At 39.6% G+C, this 9,324-nt stretch overlaps 1 pseudogene; it reads left to right on the top strand.

Annotated features, from left to right (window-relative positions):
* The first annotated feature begins 2,123 nt into the window (after positions 1-2,123).
* LOC150034276 (uncharacterized) lies at positions 2,124-6,171 on the top strand (annotated as a pseudogene).
* Positions 6,172-9,324: the final 3,153 nt, after the last annotated feature.

The raw sequence follows: 9,324 nt of genomic DNA, 5'->3' as shown, positions 1-9,324 counted from the left end.
AACTTTTCTGACAAACTAATTTATTGAAATTCTTGTATTCAAAATCATTCTAGCCCGTGCATAATTGATTGATTAAGTTGCATATATTAGGATCGCATGTTTAGGGTCTAGACTTTTTCTGGCCAAATTCATGTATGCCCTAGTATAATCTTTCCCAAATAAATCATGCTATAAGATGTGCCTGTGCGGCGTGTATTGTGTCTCGACAATTGAACACTTAATTAATACTTTTCAGTTTTAACTTATATGTAGTTGAGAAGGAAAAGTTTTAAACTAAATTAGAGTTGATTTAGATTTTTATTAAAATTGGCTAAGTGGGCTATAAAAATTTCTAATAGGTTGAGGGGTTCGCATAATTGAAGAAATTAACTAGTATCTAATGATGGAAGATAAACAGCATACAAATTAATCACCAGATTTTCCATCAATCTGATTCAATCCCCTTTTCTGTGCTAGCTCTTATTTATTTTTCCTTGTTTGTTTTTTAAATTATTTTCATAAACAGAATCAAGAATCATCAAAACCCCTTTTATTTGGAATTCATAAATTTGTCTAAGTTAATTCAACAATCTCCCTGTGGATTCGACCCCAATCTTACCACTTTGCTACGTTTGTAGTATAAGTCTTGGATCGGTGAAAATAAATTATTTTTCATCGAGTCGAGAGTGATTATGACACACTAGTAGTGGAGCCCAAACAACTTCCATATGGTTTGTGTAAGTATGCGACCTCATGGAGTCATAGAAGAACAACTGAACCTTAGGGAATTTCCTTTTTCGTTACAAGACGAAGCTAAGAATTCGTTGTACTACTTAGTTCCAGGGTCGATAACTACTTGGAATGAGCTTAAAAAGAAATTTCTTGAAAAAATATTTATGGCTTCTAGAGCCCACTCGATAAGAAAAGACATTTGTGGAATAAAACAATTTGTCGGTTAGACTTTGTCTGAATATTAGGATGATACAAACGCTTATGTGCTAGCTTTCTCCATCACTAGATTTCTGACCAATTATTGATTCATTATTTCTATAGTGGTTTGCTTGCTAGTGACAGGAGCTCCATTGACTCAATAATTGGAGGCACTCTTGCTGACAAGACACCCACGGAAGTCCTGGAATTAATTTCATGCATGGCTGAAAACAACCAAAATTTTGAAACCAGGGCTACTGAGTCTGATTTAATTGTTAATCTAGAGGCCAAGGGATTAAAAACTTAAATTTCTAACTGTTGAAATGCGTTGAATTAGCCCTAAGGGCATTTTTGTAATTTATACTATATTTGCTAATTTCGAGTTTCATCTCATTATATTTATATCTGAGGTTGGGTTCTATTGTAAGTATGACATTAAAATAATAAGACATTTTCTATCGTAGTTTTTCTTCCCTGAATTAGGGTTTTCCACGTAAACTCCTTGTGTCATTTTCTTTCTCTTCTATTTCAATATGGTATCAGAGCCAAGTGATGAAACCCTAGCCCCGATAGAAGAAACTCAGTCATCAAACTTGATAGGTAAAGGTACACTGACCAATGAGGCTATGATTCAAGCAGTAGTCGACCGCTATCTCTGAACCATCATCCTAGGTGGTGCAGCCGAACAGATCTAGCCGACGAGCCGAATAGCTGGTGGTGGGCTTGCTCCAGCCAATGTGCCGATTAGCTTTCAGACTCAGCCATTCCAACCGATCGATGAAGGCCCCTCGGCTTCGCACGCAAGCGTTTCTTTTCTGGCACATGCAGTTTGTCCTTCGCAGCCGATCGGTCCCTCGACTTCGCACAAGACCGGATTTGCTCCAGGCAGTCGTGGGTTTGTCAGTTCGAGTCAGATCGATGCGATTTCTTCAACCTCGAAGCCGATCGTCGAGCCTTCTGTCCGTTACCCTCCGTCGCAGCCGTCTGAGAGCAACACCGGTCATGGGTTACCACATTCTGCCGTTGGTGGACTTTCGGCAGTAGCTCCTTCACAGTACCATGGTGGACAACTTCTTCATCATATGTATCTGGTTCAACCTCAGTTTCGAATGGGTGATTTCGTTGAAGAAAATCCCATGACTTTTGGATAGGAAAATTCCATATCTGAATCTCATGGGCAACTCCAACAACAATTGGTTAGTCTCTAGCAATAGATGGTCGCCCTTGGAGCCAGATTGTATGGCCATGATTCTTCCCCAATGTATTCAGAAAATCCGGTATCAATGTTTCCTACTCTCCCTACTACTAATTTTTTATCTGGAACTATAGGAAATTCTGCAGGAATGGTCACGGAAGAGAAGCTAAATGGGCAAAATTACTTCTCTTGGTCCCAAACAATTAAAATGGTTCTTGATGGATGCCATAAGTTTAGATATTTGATTGAAGAGATACCATGACCGAATCCTGGAGATCCTCAAGAGCGTGTCTGGAAGGCAGAGGATTCCTTACTTCGCTCAATGTTAATCAGTAGCATGGAACCACAAATTGGGAAACCTTTACTCTATTCACCCACTGCCCGAGATATTTGGGATGCAGTCCGAAGGTTATATTCGAGGCGTCAGAACGCATCCCGCCTGTATACTCTATGTAAACAAGTTCACGAATGCAAACAAGGGAGCATGGATGTAACGTCATACTTCAAGAAGATGTCATTGTTATGGCAAGAAATGGATCTATGTCGGGAGATCATCTAGAACTGCCCGCAAGATGGATTCAATACTCCAAGATAGAAGAGGATGAGCGTGTGTATGACCAAATTTGATACAGTTCGGAGTCGAATACTAGGGCATAAACCAATACCATCTCTTATGGAGATCTGTTCAGAGGTTAGATTGGAAGAAGACAAATCGAGTGCAATGAATGGCCGGGTGTTACCACTATAGAGTCAGCTGCCTTCGGGGTGAAGTTTGCTGGAGCTGATGGTGACAAGCAGAATAGTAAAACACCCTCAGTATGTGAGCATTGTAAAAAACAGTGACACACAAAAGATCAATGCTAGAAATTGCATGGTCGCCCTCCGAATGGTAAACGTCGCCCTTCGAATGACAAGTCAAAATCTGGGCGTGCTCTAATGGGTGAATCAGTTGAGGGGGCCGCACAACCTCAGACACAGCCTCCAGTGACCAACCCTGGTGATTCAGGTACCATAGGGATCAAAACAGTAGCTTAATTAGGTAACCCTTAATCTTTTAATTTCCTTGTTGAAGGGAATGAGTTATTGATTCTAGATTCAGGAGCGACCGATCACTTGATGGGCTCGTCCGACCGATTTCTCTCATACTATCCAAGCGGTAGAAATGAGAGGATTCGAATTGCGGATGGGTCCTTTGCTCCTGTTGCTGGAAAAGGCAGACTATCACAATTTAAGGGATTAACTCTGCAAAATATCTTACATGTGCCCAAAATTTCTTACAACTTATTATCAATAAGCAGAATAAAAAAATATTTGAACTGTAGAGTTGTCTTCTCAACAAATACTGCTTTGTTTCAGGACTTGAGCTTGGGGAAGACGATTGGCACTGCTCGATATGATAGAGGCCTATATTTCCTTTCTGAAGATGCTTCCTCCAGAAGCTTGTTTAGGACTAGTCTTTTATCTTCGTTTACTATGTCTAAAATAAATTATCTATTGTGGTATTTTCGTCTAGGACTTCCTAGTTTTCAATATATACGATATTTATTTCTTCATTTTATTCCATAATGTGAATGTTCCTTCATTATCTTGTGATGTTTGTATACGTGCTAAACAACCTCGCGTGTCGTTTGTTTCTCAGCCCTATAAACCTAGCCAGCCTTTTCACCTGGTCCACAGTGATGTTTGGGGTCCCTCAAGCATCTCTACCCTATCTAGTAAATGGTGGTTTGTATTTTTCATCGATGACCATACCCGACTTACATGGGTATATCTCCTTACTGATAAGTCTAAAGTCCTATCTACCATCAAACAGTTCTATACCACTATATTAACATAGTTCAACACAAAGATTGCCATTCTTTGGAGTGACAATGGCCGTGAGTTTGTCAAACACACCTTCCAGGAATTCCTAGCGTCAAAGGGGATCATCCATCAAAACTCGTGTGCATATACTCCACAACAAAATGGGGTGGTTGAACGGAAAAATTGCCATCTCATTGAAGTTGCTCGTTCCTTGATAATTCCAGCGTCTCTCCCTTCGTACCTGTGGAGAGATGTAGTTCTTACCGTAACTCATCTCATTAATATAATGCCTTCACGAGTTCTAAAGTTTCAAACTCCTCTTGAGTGCTTGAAAGAGTCCTATCAGTCTACCCGTCTTATTCCTGAGGTTCCTCTTCGTGTGTTTGGGTGTACAGCCTTTATTCATACTCATGGTCCACACCGAACTAAGTTTGCTCCACGAGCTCAAAAATATGTGTTTTTCGGGTATCCTCTTCACCAGCGAGGCTATAAATGCTTTCACCCATCTTCCAGAAAATATTTTGTCACTATGGATGTTACGTTCCTTGAAGATAAACCGTTCTTTCCCGTTAGTCATCTTCATGGGGAGACCACGAATGAAGAGACTAACAGTTCCACGTACTCTGTACCTATTAGCTTCAATCTTGAGCCTAGTCCTAATATTTCTGGACCCAGTCTACCTAGTCTTGAACCTAGTCTACCTAGTCTTGAGCCTAACTCTGCTCCTGCTGTTCCCATGTCGGTCCTTTCTACCAGACAAGTGCCATGGATAACATACTATAGGAAGAATCTCAGAAAGAAAATTCAGAAAACCCCTGGTGTTCCATTGGAAAGTGTCCAAGCGTCGGAACCAGCTCAGGTTCAAGATCTCGTTGTTTCAGAGGAGATTCTTGAAAAGAAGTCTGGGAACATAGAAAATGATTAGACAAGCTCAGAGAAGGTTGAAACTTCAGGAGATAATGAGGTGCTAAAAGTTCCTCAAGAAGATGCAGAATTGTCTCAGAAGTCTGATACTGAAGAGGGACAGGCGAAACTGACAACTATGATACCATTCTGGATATACCAATTGCTCTGAGAAAGGGAACCAGGTCATGTACAAAGTACCCTTTGCATATTTTTTTTACCTATAGTAACTTATCTCCTTATTTTAAGGCTTTCACTACTCAGCTGGATGCTCTAGCAATACCTACCAATATACATTCGACCATGGAAGTTCCTGAGTGGAAAGTAGCAGTAATGGAGGAAATGAGAGTTCTCGAGGCAAATAAGACTTAGGAGTTAGTAGCTCTCCCTAGAGGTCACAAAACAGTTGGTTGCAAATGGATGTTCACTGAAGTATAATTCTGAAGGAACACTTAAGAGATATAAGGCCCAATTAGTTGCGAAAGGGTTCACTCAGACGTATGGGATTGATTATTCAGAAACTTTTTCCCCAGTGGCTAAGTTAAACACGATTCGTGTTCTTCTATCTGTCGCCATAAATAAAGATTTGCCCCTACATCAACTAGATGTAAAAAATGCTTTCCTAAATGGTGAGTTAGAAGAACAAGTTTACATGAGTCCACCTCCAGGTTTCGAAGCTAAGTTTGGGAATCATGTTTGCAAACTCAGGAAGTCTTTATATGGGTTAAAGCAATCCCCTAGGGTTGGTTTGACAGGTTCACCATGTTTGTTAAGTCCCAAGGGTTTGTTCAGGGGCATTCTGATCATACCTTGTTTACCAAAAAATCATCCTTAGGAAAGATTGCTGTATTGGTAGTGTATGTTGATGACATCATCCTATCAGGAGATGACACGGCAGAAATTGCTAAGCTAAAATGAAGGATGGCAGGTGAATTTGAAATAAAGGATCTTGGTAGTTTGAGGTATTTTCTCGGGATGGAAGTGGCAAGATCAAAAGCAGGAATATCTGTATCTCAGCGGAAGTATACTCTGGACTTGTTGAAGAAAACAGGAATGACTTGATGCAAACCCATTGACACTCTTATTGAGGTCAATAGCAAACTGAAAAGCATTTTGGAAGGAGTTCCTGTGAATAAGGAGCAGTATCAACGCTTGGTAGGAAAACTGATTACTTATCTCATACTAGGCCCGACATCTTCTATGCTATGAGTGTTGTAAGTCAGTTCATGCAGAGTCCATATGAGGAGCACATGGAAGCTATAACTCGAATTTTGAGATACCTGAATTCCACCCCTGGGAAGGGCTTGGTGTTCAGAAAACATGACACACAGAGCATCAAGACATATACTAACTCAGATTAGGCCGAATCTGTGACTGATAGAAAGTCAACCTCAGGGTACTGTACCTTTGTGTGTGGAAATTTGGTAACATGGCAGAGTAAAAAACAGGGTGTAGTGGCCAGAAGTAGTGCTGAGGCAGAGTATAGAGCTGAGTCTAGGAATGTGTGAAGAAATCTGGTTGCAGAAAGTTTTATCTGATCTTCACGAGAGTAGTCCGGGGCCCATGAAGTTGTATTGTGATAATAAGGCTGCCATCAATATTGTGAATAATACCGTGCAACATGATAGAACCAAACATGTGGAAATTGACAGGCACTTTATTAAAGAAAAGTTAGACAATGGAGCTATCTGTATTCCCTATGTACCTTAAATTCAACAGGCTGCAGATGTTCTTACGAAAGGGTTATCGAGACATACGTTTGAAGCTTGTATTAGCAAGTTGGGTCTTGCCGATATCTACGACCCAACTTGAAGGGGAGTGTTGAAATACGTTGAATTAGCCCTAAGGACATTTTTGTAATTTATACTATATTTGCTTAGGGTTTCATCTCATTCTATTTATAACTGAGATTGGGATCTATTGTAAGTATGACATTAAAATAATAAGTCCTTTTCTATCGTGGTTTTTCTTCCCTGAATTAGGGTTTTCCACGTAAACTCCTTGTGTCGTTTTCTTTCTCTTCTATTTCAATACTAACTTAACTACTCTTGTAACACATATGGCCCAAGGAGGAGTTGCCAAGTAAAAGCTTGTGGGGCTTGTGGAGTAGTAGGACACACCTCTGAAGCATGTCCTCAAGCCAAAGTCAATGCAGTTGGGGTTACCAGAGGATGCCCTAGTATACAATCCAGGCTACCATGATCACCCTACCTTCAAATGAGGAGGTCAAGGACAAGGACAAAGGCATGTCAGTTCCAATCATTCCAATCAACCATCGTCATCTTCCTCAGGTAGGTCTTTAGAAGACATCATCAAATCTTTGGCTAACAACTCCTTAAAATTTCAACAGGAAATCCAGAAGCTGCAAAACAACTCTCTATAATTATCACAGAAGACCAAGGCATATCAGCAAGAACCCAGAGCAAGTATGAAAAATCTTGCTACTCAGGTCACACAATTAGCTGCTGTAATGAGTTGAATAGAGAACAAGGGTTTAGAAAAGTTACCTACCCAGACAGACCATGCTAATGTGAGTGCCATCACACTCAGAAGTTATCACACCTTCTTCAGAGCCTTGTCTCCTAGAACCAAAAGGTGACGAGAAGATAGTTGATACCACCCTTGTGATACCAACTGCCCAATTTCATACCATTCTACAAATAGTTAATAAATAAGAACTTAATTAATTTTTATGAATAGTTACAAGATTTATACTATTATAAAATATTAGCTTTAACATATCCTAATGACTTTCAAGATAACCCAATCTGAGTCCTGCATTATGAGAGAGTAGCAGTTCCAAACCTTTGGTGGCTTTTCCCATAACGTTCCACTTTACGCTACCTAGAGGAAAAAAGTAAAACATTGGAAAAAAGTAAAACACTTTCTCTGCTCTCTTCTCTACAAGGTACTAAGGGCAGTTTCTCTTCCAGTGCCCTTCTTCGTTGTAGTGGAAACATTTTCCTTTATCTGCAACATTAGCCTTGCCTTTTCTACCAGCGGATTTTTTCTTCCCATTCCTTTTGTTCTTCTTAACTGGAATATTCTTAGTCTGTGAAGAAGAAAAAATATCAGGCTTTTTGGAGGACGTTCCTCTCTTCTCAAATGTAGTAACATTTACTTCTGGTTCCATACATTTTGCTCTCATCATAATCTAGTAAGCCTGTAGCTCATTTATAAGAGTAGTCAAGTTATATTCTATTTTATTCATGAGTGCGTTCATACAGAACTACAGAAAACTCTTCGGAAGAGATTCTAGAATAAAATCAACTTGAATCTTCTCACCAATGACAACCCCATTTACTTCTGTCACAATGAAATGGACTATCATGTCTAGGACATGTCCTTTAACATAGGCCTCTTCTTTCGTATGATAGTTGTAAACATATTTGATAGCATCATGCCTCAGGGAGAAGGACGATTGTCCAAACATCCCAGAAGACATTCTGTAGTCTCTTTGGCAGTACCCATATGTTGGATTTTATGTCCCAAAACTCGTAGTTTGTAATATCATATTCTTGTTCAATGAAGCTGTTATTGAAAATCTTTAGTAAATTTAAATTCTATATTCATGAATCCAATAAACTAAGGTTCCGAGGATATTAAGTTTAAGTTTGAACTTTATGTAGTGACATAAATGTGGATCAAGTTCAAATATATAGCCAAAATGGTCTATAGTATATGAATAAGGTTGGGCACCTTATTCTGGGCACACTATGGATACGGCCCATTTTTGTAGTTAGTACAAACGATGTGATCCTAAATCGTTCATGTGGAGACATGAAAATGGGGGCATCCTATGTAAAGAGTTTACATAAGACTGAACCATGAAATAGTCACTTTTTACATTCTAAATGTCGTTTAATGTATAAAACTGATTATTTCGTTAATTGATGACCTAGGTAACTTAATCTTAATCTTGAGCTAACTATGAACTCTTGTTCACTCGGAATTATCCTTAGATCTACATAGTTGAGGGCAACTCATTATCACTGGCCCAATAAGCCTCCCATTTCAGGGGTAAGATCAGGTGGATAGCTGGGAACATAGGGTGCAAGACGGAATTCACTCCTACCCGTTATAGGGATAGTAGATAGGTTGTTCACTTTAGTACTGAATCCAAGTCTTGAACAAGGGGCCCCACCCTCTTAATTTCCCGAGAGGGGTTCGGTTTATAGGTTGGACCTTAAACCAATTGTTCATTAGAGGATCAATGGAACTTAAGGAATAAGATGTAGTCTCGGGGGTAAAACGGTTTTTATGACCCAGCCGAGATTACGAACAACCTATGAAGGATTAGCTTACTAATCATGGTTATATCATATGGACACAAATATATCTATAGTGAGGGGAGTGTAACTACGAAACTATAGTGGAATGACTCGTGAGTTAATGAATGTTGATTAGCTTCATCTAAAGAGTTTAGCCAGCTAATATCGGATCGTTGGAGCCCATGATCTATAGGTCCATTAGGTTCCCCTAGTAGCTCATATGGAATAAACTTAGAATGGTAT

The sequence above is a fragment of the Benincasa hispida genome, chromosome 8 (assembly GCF_027475165.1).
Source record: "Benincasa hispida cultivar pf3 chromosome 8, pf3_genome.v1.1, whole genome shotgun sequence".
NCBI lineage: Eukaryota > Viridiplantae > Streptophyta > Magnoliopsida > Cucurbitales > Cucurbitaceae > Benincasa > Benincasa hispida.
The sequence above is the reverse complement of the archived record's forward strand: the minus strand, read 5'-3'. Positions and strand labels throughout refer to the sequence as shown.